Raw genomic sequence first — 13,174 nt, 5'->3', positions numbered from 1 at the left:
GTTTTTTCAGCTGCCACCCCCCCTGCCCCCAAAGATAAGAAAGAGTCCTCCTGGCAGTCAACATGGCTTGCAACCTTTCCTTCAAGCGTCCCCAGTGATTTTATGGAGAAGCTGGCAGACTGCAAATAGTAATCATATGATTATTATTTTTTTCTCTGTAATTATTATTTTATTAGTATCAACCAGGAAATCAGATGTTCAATATTCTCCTGAGGTTATACATAAAATGCAAAATTGAAGTACGGTAAGAATCTTAAAAGTCAAAATTGTATAACAAAACAATACTCCATCGAAAAAGTGTGTAAAATTACAAGAATGCTATTTTTTTAAACACTGGCACCATTATTTCATAACTACAGAATTCTCAGTCAATCCCCAGATTATTCTGCCGAGTTCATAACTGCCAGCATTTTTATTGAAAATGCAAAAAATTTAACTTTGGTTTTCAAAGCAATCTATATTTTATCAAATCAGAGGTTGTTGAAATACCATGTTATATTTCACAGCTAAATGGAAAAAAATGTACTTCCCACTACTGCTATTTTAACTTACAAAATGGGCAGACATCAAAAATGTTATAAAAGATAACAGAAAAAGATACATCTCATTTTAATTTGAGACAATACAAAAGTTTGAAAATGGGCTAAAACTAGTAGTGGATTGAAAACATGAATTTATACAAATCAATCAATGGTATCACTTATAAAAAACATTAGCAAAGTAAAGTATTTTGTTGTGGGATGTTTACTACCAGGAGTATCCATGGCATAAAGCCCACAATCACTTGACATGGTATCCTAAAAGGATTACAGTAATTTAGCATTTAACTTTACCTGCTTAGATAGACTACTCTCCTCTGTATTAAAGTATTTGCAAATTCAACTTACTACTAGCCGATGAAATCATACATGTAAATTCTTTGCACGTCAAAGTGAGAATATACTTAGTGGCCTCAGAAGCACCCTAAATTATTTTTCTCCTAGAAGTACTTCATGCCACAGAAATTGTATTTTAATTCTCATCCTTCTATAACTGGCAAATTTATACAACTCAGTAGAATATTGTACATAGCAAAAGCTGAGCAAATACAAATTGGTTAAGAACATTTTTTTATTGTGACCAGTTACATGGGGGAAAACATGTTTTGCATATTCCGGTAAATATTTATTTCCTACCCTATTGATGTGGTTCCCATCTTCAAGAAAGAGAAAAAAACGGACCCAGGAAACTACAGACCAATCAGTTTAACATCAATACCTGGGAAGATCCTAGGAAAAAATAATCAAAAAACAGATCTGCGAACAACTAGAAGCAAACAAAGTTATAATTAGTAGCCAGCACAGGTTTGTTAAAAACAGATCATGCCAAACCAATCTTATTTCATTCTGTGATAGTGATTTATCTATCTTATTTCATTCTTTGATAAACTAGTAGACCAGTGAAATGCTGTAGGGGTAATATACTTAGACTTCAATAAGGCATTTGATAAAGTAAACCACAACCTACTCCTTGTAAGCTAGAAAAAGGTGAAACGGGCAACATGACCACCAGATGTATCTGTTAGCTGGCTGGCAAACAGTACTCAATGAGTATTCCTCAATGGCACTACATCCACATGGAGAGAAGTAAGCAGTGGGGCACCAAAAGTTTCTGTCTTAGGCCCAGTACTCTTCAATATCTTCATAAATGACTTAGATGAGGGAATTGAAGGGGAACTCATCAAATTTGCAGATAACACCAAACTGGTAGGAGCAGCCAACACCCCAGAAGACAAACTCAGGATCCAAAAAGATCTTGACAAACTTCAACGATGGGCCATATCCAACAAAATGAATTTCAGTGTGGAGAAAAGCAAAGTCTTACATTTAGGCAGGAAAAATCAAAGATACAAGTACAGATTAGGTGAGACCTTGCTTAAAAACAGTAACTGTCAGAGGGACCTTGGAGTCCTAGTGGACAATCACTTGACTATGAGCTAGCAGTCTGCAGCAGCAGCCAAAAAAGCTAATACAATCCTGGGTTGTATATACAGAGGCACAAAATCAAGAACATACAAAATATTAGTACTGCTTTATAAAAACCTAGTAAGAACACACGAGGAATACTGCAACCAATTTTGGTCACCATATCACAAAAAAGATATTGAGAGTATGGAAAAAATTCAGAGAAGAGCAACTAAGATGATCAAAGGCCAGGAAATTAAAACATGCAAAGAATGGCTACAGGACTTAGATTTGGCTAGTCTAAAGAAAAGAAGAAATAGGGGAGACATGACAGAAGTATTCCAGTATTTGAGGGGCTGCCACAAAGAAGAAGGGGTCACCAAAGCACCAGAGGGCAGGACAAGAAACAATGGTTGGAAACTGATCAAAGAGAGAAGCAACCTGAAATTAAGGAGAAACTTCCTGACAATGAGGACAATTAATCAGTGGAACAGCTTGCCTCCAGAAATCATGGGCACTCCATCACTGGAGATTTTTAAGAAAAGGCTAGACAGTCACTTGGCTGAGATGGTAAAGGTCTCCTGGTTGAGCAAGGGCTGGACTAGAAGACCTCCAAGGTTCTGTTCTATTCTATTCTATTCTATTCTATTCTATTCTATTCTATTCTATTCTATTCTATTCTATTCTATTCTATTCTATTCTATTCTACTCTACTCTACTCTACTCTACTCTACTCTACTCTACTCTACTCTACTCTACTCTACTCTATCTTTGCCTAACATTCAGATCATGATTACATGACTGCAGGAGTGGATGCAATATTTTGCAAAGCTAGAAGTGCCTTACTGCCATAAAGCACCCTTTTTGAGGCCATCATAATTCTGGAACTTCATTAAATGAATGGTAATAGATTGAGGACTACCAGATCTATTTCCATGGATCTTATGTCTCTTTTAAAGGAATTCTAACAAATTCTGAGAAGCAGTGTATGAATCCTTGCATCACAAGGATTTGGTGCTTTTAAGTGATTTCTATCCATATTTGCCATTGCTGGCTGTGGAGCACTAGAGAACAATTTCTCTACATACCTCTAATTTATAAAAATAGAAAAGCACCTTTTTTTGCTAAGTAATAAGCATCTTAATTTCTATTCAAAAATAACACTAGTCAAAGAACTAATAGTTTTAAATAATTTATGCCAATAAAAAACCCGTTTTTGATTTTAATTTATTCTGTATTTTTAAACAAATGTAATAAAAGCCATTAGTGATACAAAAAACCAAAATGACAAGCTGACTTAACATTTTATAGTTATTTCTGTTAGTTTCCTTTTCAAGTATTTTCAATTGCTCCTTGTTCTCTTTGATATAGCTTTATCCAAGCATTTCAGCAAATTTATGAGGATAACATAACAACACTGTAAGATTAAGTAACACTTATTCATGTGTTGTGTAAGCAAGCTGTATCATAAAAAATAAATTAACACTGGTTACTCAAGTAGTGAGATGAATTGTTTGTGTACCTTTGATAAAATTTTGAATTGGAAAAGAAACAATTGCTTGATGTTGTTAAGTAAAGCACTGCAACTGTTAAGTTGGTAACATAGTTGTTAAGTGAATCTGGCTCCTCCATTGACTTTGCTTTCGCAAAAGGTGATCACATAACCCTGGGACACTGCAACCATCGGAAATATGAGCCAATTGCCAAATTTCTGAATTTGGATCACATGACTATGGAGACGCTGCAGCATAGGTGTGAAAAATGGCCATGTCACTTTTTCCAGAGCCATTGTAACTTTGAACGGTTACTAAACGATGATACTCATACTGGTAACTGTTAGTAAAAAGAAAAATGATTTTCCAACATAGAGTAACTTATCTGAAACCAGAGAAAAGTTAGCTTAACTTTCAAAATACCTTTCAAAAAAGGATCTTTTTATCTTTGGCAGAATTTCTAGCTTTTCATTCAAATAATTTTATTTAAGGCAATCATTTATAAAGCTCAAGCAGCCTGGTTGGCTAGTCTCCTGCTTAAGAGCCTTGGTGGAGCAGTGGGCTAACACCAGCTGCCTGCAATTAGTGCAGGTTCGCATCCCACCAGGCTCAAGGTTGACTCAGCCTTCCATCCTTCCGAGGTAGGTAAAATGAGGACCCAGATTGTTGGGGGCAATTAAGCTGACTTTGTAATAATGCCGCTTGGGGGGGAGCTGAAAGCTCTAATAAGCAGGCATATACATAGAATGAAGGCTATTGCTAAGCACATTGATTTGTGCTTTAATTGTAAGCCGCCCTGAGTCTTCAGAGAAGGGCAGGATATAAATGGGATTTAAAAAAAAAGTAAAGGAGGAAACAGAAAACTCTTTGTCAGTTTCACACCTGCCTCTGTCATTGTAGTCTGGGTCACATATGAAAGAGATTACAAAGATCTACAGACAAACAAAACATTGTGGATTAATTTGAACTATATTTAAAGTTTGATTTCTTACAGTTCACCTGCATTATTCCAATATGATGCTCACTTCTGGACCAGAGCAATGTAGCCAGGGAACAGAGCAGCTTGCTCACCTTACCCAACATGAACCCAGAGCTTTCAAGTGAGTGATTGATGATGAGGGAAGTTATATGGGCCCATTGGGCTGAGATCTAGGCCAAAGGCCTTGAAGGACCCTGGAAGGCAGGATGGGAGGGGGAGATGAGAAGAGCACTGCACTGCCCCCATGGTCGGCTGTAAAGAAGACTGCATGGGCACTGGAGCAGTTGTAACTTCAAAACCAGATCATAAGTAAGTAGCTTTTGGGAGGTCTGTCGTAACTTTGAATGGTCGCTAAATGATCGGTCATATGTTAAGCATTACTTTTTTTAAATCCCATTTAATCCCATTACTTGTATGTCAGCTGTCAGAAACTGGTTTGCCTGCTATCTACTTTTTACCTTCTCCTACAGTACATTTAGCCATATAAAATGTTATAGATAGCAATAGCATTTAGATTTATATACCATTTCATAGAGCTTAGCAGCCCTCTCTAAGTGGTTTACAGAGTTAGCATATTGCCCCCAACAATCTGGCTCCTCATTTTACCAACCTCGGAAAGATGGAAGGCTGAGTCAGCCTTGAATGATGATGCTGGTGTTAAATTAAGGTATAATGAAATGGTGGAACTTGGGCAAAGATTCCATTGGTTAGTGGTGCACTGTCACTGTATAAGATGTCTCTGCTCAGTTTTCAGAGATTTCCATCCTTTTCTTCCTTATCCCTGCCAGACTATTTCACTGGCATGGGCCCCACCTTTAAGTAATATTTTGGGACAGTTGGAAAGGTTGCCATAGGAAAGAAGAAATGAATCTAAATATATATTATATTTGACTCATTCCTATTGAATACCAGCCTATTTCCAAGTGCCACTTTCTGAATCCAATTCTATGTCATCACTAGGGATAATAGCTAATACAGTTAATACACTTTAATCTTCAGCCTGGTTTTTTATTCCACCCAACAGCAATGAAATCAACTATAATATTACAATTGCACTAAAAGAATAAAAGATGAGCACTTATATTTGCCATGGTTGATGCTGACAGTGTTAGGAAATTGTTCCCTTGAAAACAAGGAATAATCACAAGCCACTAACCTTTGTTTTACCATTCTTTTGTACCAAATTAGATAATAGAATTTAATGTTAACAAAATATTAATGTTTACACACATTTCCCATTTGTCTGTGGTACTAAAAATATATTGGAAGTGTGCTGATTTGACTACTCTTCTGAACACCCATTGACAATTCTCTTTAAAGTTGCTTGCATTGAAAGAAACAGAACATAAGAGGAGGTACTCCTGCTGAGTTTTCAACTCCACTTAATATTTTTAATCTTCAACTAATTACTTTTTAATAAGAAGTAGTGTCCAAATTTGGAAAAGGAATGCCATAGCAAATTCTGAAAGTATACATCTGATGAAAATTTAACTGACTTTATATTTTTCACAATACAGAATAAGTAAATTCTCAAAATTCAATTTTGATTCTGGTAATTCTTTAAAACGAACTTTTAAACATTAGATTATTACATTAGCATGAGGTTCCCTAAGCAAATAGACCCATAGTTTTCTAGAGTCCATAGACATACATTTAGAAAACCTATTGTACTTATATATATTTTTCTTTATCATTATAAGTAGCTTTTAAACTGACTGTGTCAACTTGCAGCTTCTACTCTTTATCCTAATTATAGCTTAGCTTAATTACAGCTATAATTACGTTTGCAGGCACAATGCATGATACTTTCATGTCTTGCTGGTGGCAGATATTGGTAGGAAAAAAATGGTCTCCTGTCTGCTGAAAATCCTGAAATTGGTTGATAGTTCCTTGCTTATTACAGCAGTATGTGGGTTGCTGTGGGCTGACTAAAATTAGGATAAGGTAAGAAAGTGGGACCTGAATAAAATAATAAATACCGATAGTCAGGCTACCCCATAATTTGAACACAGAGGAGGAACAGATTAGTGTAGTGGGTAAGTTGCTGGTCTAGAACAGTGCTTTTCAATCTTTTCACAGATTGTACCACTTTTAAGATATGGCAATATTTGAGTACCACCAGTCGCCTAGCAAGATGTCAAAAACTTGATGAGTAAAAAAAAGGGGGGGTGGAAATGATAAAGTACAGGTTGCTTAGTGACTGTTTGAAGTTACAACGGCACTGGAAAAAAGTGATTTATGACCATTTTTCACACTTATGACCATTGCAGCATCCCCAGGGTCACATGATTTACATTTGGATGCTTGGCAACTGATTCATATTTATGATGGTTTCAGTGTTTCAATGTCATGTGATCCCCTTTTGCATCCTTCTGACAAGCAAAGTCAATGGAGAAACCAGATTCACTTAACAAGCTTGTTACTAATTTAACAACTGCAGTGATTCATTTAACAAGAAAAGTCATTTAACAAATTTCTCACTAATATAAATTTTGGGCTCAGTTGTGGTCGTAGGTTGAGGACTATTGTACACCCACTTACCACACTTTTAATGGGAAACTTGTGCCTGTTTCTCTGACATTAATCTTTGCATTGTTCTATCCCCTTCTCTCCCTTTGCTTTTCTCAAAGAAGCCTCTCCTTTTCTCTGTCTCTTTCTCTGTCATCTTTTTCTCTCTCTCCCTTTCCCACCAAAACCTCCTTTTATATCTTCTCCTCTCTTCCCTCCTCCTTTTCCTTTTCTCTTTGATGCAGCTCCAGCTGACTCCTCTTCCCCAGGCTGCACTCTGCTCCATCTTTCTTTCTCCATCCCCTTCTCTTTCCCTGTTGTCTTTTTTTCTCTCCCTTTCCCATCAAACCCTCCTCCTTTTATATCCTCTCCTCTCTCCTCTCTCCTTTTCTCTTCTGGGGGTGCTGGAAGTACCAATCAGCATGTAGCCGCGTGCGCCAATCCTGCGGCTTCTGCAGAGCCCCGACAGCCATTGCACTGCAGCTGACTCTCGCTCAGGCTCGTGCAGTACTGCCACCGCTTCAGCTCATTCCCCTCCCCCGCTACACTTGTATAGGATGGTCACATACCACCTGCCAGGTGCCAAAGTACCACCAGTGGTACTCGTACCATTGGTTGAAAAGACCTGGTCTAGAAACCAGGAGACTGAGTTCTAGTCCTGCCTTAGGCATGAAAGACAACTGGGTGATCTTGGGCCAGTGACTCTTTGTCAGCCCAAAGTACTTCACAGGGTTGTTGTGGGCAAAATAGGAGGAGGAAAGACTATTAAGTATGTTTATCACTTTTGAGGTATTTGTAAGAATAATAAAGACGGGATTAAAAAAAAACCAGTAAACAAACATAATTAAATCCCACCATTGTAACCCATTCTTACATCTAACTTTCCTATTCCTTAAAGCTGTTCTTTATGTAAAATATTGCTTAGTGTGCAAAGATCTCAGATACTGGCAGGAATATCTGGGGAAGGAATTGGAAAAAAGTATTTTAAAACTAGGGATGACATGATACCAGTGTTCCAATATTTGAGCAGCTGCCATAAAGAACATCCAAAACATCCAAAGGCAGGACAAGAAACAAGGGATGAAAACTAATTTTGCCTTCAGAAGTTGTTGGTGCTCTATCACTGGAGGTTTTAAAGTAAAGACTGGGTAGCCACTTGTCTGAAATGGTATAGTGTGAGCAGGGGAGTTGGAATAGAAGATGTCCAAGATCACTTCCATCTCTATTTTGAGTACAGGGGTGTAATACACTTTTTGAATTTAAAATTAAATATTTTAAGCTTGAAACAGGTGTTTTGCATTCAAAATAGTTTTATTTATTTTGGAATTGTTTCAAGTTTAAAACAGGGTGATTCATAGCTGTTGAAAGCTTGAATGATTTCTGCAGTGATTTAAACAACGTGCGTGTCTGTGTGTCAGAGAGAGAGAGATGGGGAGATGCCTCTGTAGCCTTTCACCTGCAGCATTGGGGCTCTCTTTGCTGTTGCATGCGTGTATTTTTGAAGGTGCACATGGCACTGATTTCTATGCTGCAATTCATAGCAAAGTCATCTTGTTCCATTTTTACCCACAATTGCTGTTTCCAGATTGTTTTTTTAAAAAAATCTGAATAAGGTATATTTATTTTTCTATATAGGTAAAGGTAAAGGTTCCCCCGCACATACGTGCTAGTCATTTCCGACTCTAGGGGCCGGTGCTCATCTCCGTTTCAAAGCCGAAGAACCAGCGCTTGTCCGAGGACGTCTCCGAGGTCATGTGGCCGGCATGACTAGATGCCAAAGGCGCACAGAACGCTGTTACCTTCCCACCGTAGTGGTCCCTATTTTTCTACTTGCATTTTTACGTGCTTTTGAACTGCTAGGTGGGCAGAAGCTGGGACGAGTAACAGGCGCTCACTCTGCTACGCGGCACTCGGGATTCGACCCACCAAACTGCCGACCTTCTGATCGACAAGCTCAGCGTCCTAACCCACTGAGCCACCACGTCCCCTATTTTCTATATACACTAGCTTAATTTTGTGAATTAGACAAAATAATAGGGCATGTCTAATAGTCATATTAGCTCAATGGTTAAGCTAACTTCCATATTCAGTTCTAGCATATCTAAATATTAGCCTGGCGCTATCTTTTGCTGAGAAGCTTTACAGAAATATCTTGCAAAATTGCATTGGAGATAGGAAGCTGAGTTAGATAAGCTATTAGAATGATCCACAAGAATTCCTGCCCATATACTATTAATGAAGGGTATCAAACAGAATCAGAAAATTCATGCAGGCTGAGGCAAGGCTAACTATGCAATTAAACTAAGGCAGAGAAAGCTACTTGATTAATCTAGGCAATGGACTTTTTAAATGTCTTGTTCACATTAGATACTTTGAGCAACTATTGTGTTTGGCTTTGCAGAAGAGTGTGTGTGAACGACCAGGATTCTGGCTGGGAAGTAAGAGCTAAAGAAAAACAGTCCTATGTAGGGGGAATTAGATTGCTTTAAAACAGAGGTCCCCAACCTTTTGGGCACCAGGGACTGGTTTCATGGAGAGAGATTTTTCTGTGGACCAGAGGGTGCATGATTTTGTGTGCTGCCTGTATCCCATGGATGGGGCTTTGCTTGTTTGTGCAGACCAGTTGCTGGCATGCCACTGCCTGGTACTGGTCCACAGACCGGGGGTTGGGGACCCCTGCTTTAAAACATCAGTAAGTATTAAATCCATCTTGAAAAATTAAAAAAAAATGCTAGTTTTTATAGTTGTCTCTCCCCTGCTATTCCTGTTTATGAATACAGAAAACACTGCCTCTGAGATTACACTAGAATCATTACTGTATAAATAAAATAGTTTTGCTGGTATCTGATAGATCTTTTGGCTTGGAATAATGAAAATATTTCCCAACACAGCTGTAGGTGATCAATTTTGAGAGCACACTTATGGGATGATATAGAGGTAATTCCCAAGTTACGAGCATTCACTTAATGCTCGTTCGAAGTTACATGATCAGTGCCCTCTAGTGTTTACGAGGTCCCAAAATTATGAATATTGCGGCACCATGGCAGTCATTCGCTATTATGAACAACTGCAAAGGGTCTGCAACATTTACCACATTCCCCCCCCACAATCCCCACAACTGCTTCCTCAGCTTGGAAATGCTTTTTGCATTGACAATGGAAGCTCCTGAGTGTTGTAATATCATGCGAGTTCAAACACAAATTCTCTGCAAAAGAGATCATGGCCCCCGAAAGCTTCCATTCTGGGGGAGAAGTGTTTGCTTTGTTTGCATGCCTATGGGGCAAAGCGTGGAACTGGAGTCAGCAGGGCACAGGAACCACTGGTTGACTGGCTGGGGAGGGCAGATCGTGGTGGCTCAGGTGGCTGTTGTCACCGCTGTCAGCAGTTTGGACACAAGTGCAAGGGGACTCACCCTATGATGCCTCCCCAATCAGTTGAAGACTTCGTTCCTCCCCTCAAACTAAGGCTGGTGCATGCAAGAGAGCAGTGCACATGGGCCATGGATGGCATTGGTTCCCGCACCCGGCTGATTCAGTAGCAGTAACTGTGAGAGGGATCTTGAGAGTCCTAGTGGACAATCACCTAAATATGAGCCAGCAGTGTGTGGCAGCAGCCAAAAAAGCCAACACAATCCCAGGTTGCATTAACAGAGGGATAGAATCAAGATCACCTGATGTATTAGTACTTCTTTATAAAGCTTTAGTAAGACCACACTTAGAATGCTGTATCCAGTTTTGGTTACCCCATTATAAAAAAAGATGTAGAGTTTGGAAAGTGTGCAGAAAAGAGCAACAAAGACGATTACGGGAGTGGAGGCTGAAAAATATGAAGAATGGTTGCAGAAACTGTGTTTGTCTAGTCTAATGAAAAGAAGGACTAGGGGTGACATTATAGCAGTATTCCAATATTTGAGCAACTGCCACAAATAGGTCAACCTATTTTCCAAAGTACCAGAAGTCAAGACAAGAACCAATGGATGAAAATTAATCAAGAAGAGAAGCAACTTAGAACTAAGGAAAAAAATTCCTCACAGTGAGAACAACAATGCAGTGGCTTGCCTTCAGAAGTTGTGGATGTTTCATCACTGAAGATGTCTTAAAAAGAGGCTGGATAGCCACTTATCTGGAATGATAGGGATTGCTGCTGCAATGATGATGATGATGTTTGAGTAATATATAAATACATATATAAATATATATATATAAGTGAGGATTTTCTGCAGACTATAACAAGAAGTGAGAATCTGCCAGAAACTAGATGACATGGCTGCTTTTAACATGAACAGTAACCTCTGATAGTGGTGTTAATTAGATCACTATGGCGGTGGCTCAGTGGGTTAGGACGCTGAGCTTGCCAATCAGATGGTCAGCAGTTTGGCGGGTCAATTCCCAAGTGCCGCGTAACAGAGTGAGCGCCTGTTACTCGTCCCAGCTTCTGCCAACCTAGCAGTTCAAAAGCACGTAAAAATGCAAGTAGAAAAATAGGGACCACTACGGTGGGAAGGTAACAGCGCTCCGTGCGCCTTTGGCGTCTAGTCATGCCGGCCACATGACTACGGAGACATCCTCGGACAAGCGCTGGCTCTTCAGCTTTGAAACGGAGATGAGCACCGGCCCCTAGAGTCGGAAATGACTAGCACGCATGTGCAGGGGAACCTTTACCTTTATAAATTCCAGACATAACCCCCTTTTAGAAATTAAAGCCATTAGCTTTATTACAAAAATAACTGCTACAGTTTAATCCAATGATCCCTAAAACTATAATAAAATATACCAGTGCTATCCCAATGATAAACTGCATTCTTCACAAATAAGTCCAGTGAATAAAGCTATCATTACAGGACAAATTTAAAAAATGATTGGTAAATCACTTGGCCCCACTTTCTCTTCCAGAAAGCAACTCCTGCCTGCAGTAAAGCAGACCCAATCATTTACCTTCATAAATGATGCATATACTGGTGCCTCAGAAAGCAGGTTTAGTCACCTCTCAAGTTGCCTAACAAATTGCAGATGATGACCTGCTTTTCACCAATGATTTATAAGTTAGGCTGTTTCTGAACACAAGTTCAGCACTGTTTTGATACTGTACTAAATTGACTGGTTGCTGGATCAAAGGAGGGGTATATGACTAAGTGGGAGGGAGGAGTATTGAGAAAACTTCCACCCATTTTATTCAAACATTTCTTCCATGTTTGCATCCAGCTATGTAGTGGAAGAATTGACAATGAGCAAATTGTCAATGAGCAGCTAAGGCCAGAAGTATCCTATTAAAAAGTAAGGGCACGTTAGCAAAAACAGTGAAGCATCTGCAAAATGCTTTTTCGTGACAGTATCAGCAACATCTTATTGGCTAAATTCAATTCTCTCCTTTTAAATTAAAAAACAGATCCATAGTTTTTTTTAAAAAAGAATTCTAAAGCTATCTATAGAGAACCCTGTCAAGCATTTTGGAAAGCTCTGATCAGGCACTGCAAGGAAGTCATCTTTGTAGAAGCCAGATGCTGAGTCTCTCTGACAGACCAAACCAAAATGGCTATAAAAGGAAGAGCCTAGTGATCTAAATTCTAAAAAAAAGAAGCCTGAAGCTGCTCATAGGCCTTGACAGAACTCCTGATCATTTCATCAGCCACACCATTGGGGACACCATAGTCCAGAGCAAAACACATTATATGGAGAAATGGAAAAGACTGAACAACTAAATAAGACTTTCTCAGCTGTGAGTTGGAGAAAGCATATCATGGAGATAATATCATATAAAAATAGTTCTGGAAAACACGCTTATGCTGTGGATCTGGGAATGAGATCAAAGTACAATATGCAAGTTTTTTTAACTTTGGAAGACTCCTCCCTATTTCTCCATTTCTTTTATTGTGCTGAACTCTAGATTTCTGGCTTCACTTAAATTCGCAGATGAGAGTTCTGATGGATCAGCCTCATAAGATCCAATTCCATGTCCCCAGAGGGCATGGACAAGCATTTCTTCCCGTTTTTGCGTGGGCTAAGTGATCTTCTCCCCTATCATACTATCAAGAATTGGCCGTACTATTTCTCTGACTCCTAAACTTGGACTCTTCTTCGCTGTTAACCCAAAGCAGCGTTCAGAGTTTACGGAAATAAGTCTTTCCTTCAAAAACCACACAGGCTTCACCCTGCTCTTACCATCTGCCTCCCCTTCCTTTTGACCTCAGTTTCATCCAAAGAAGACAACCCACCTCCCCTACCTTGCGCTACGCACTTCGCCCTAAGAGCCAA

Source organism: Vipera berus (genome assembly GCF_964194415.1).
Source record: "Vipera berus genome assembly, chromosome: Z".
Lineage (NCBI taxonomy): Eukaryota > Metazoa > Chordata > Lepidosauria > Squamata > Viperidae > Vipera > Vipera berus.
This window is presented reverse-complemented; position numbering follows the sequence as displayed.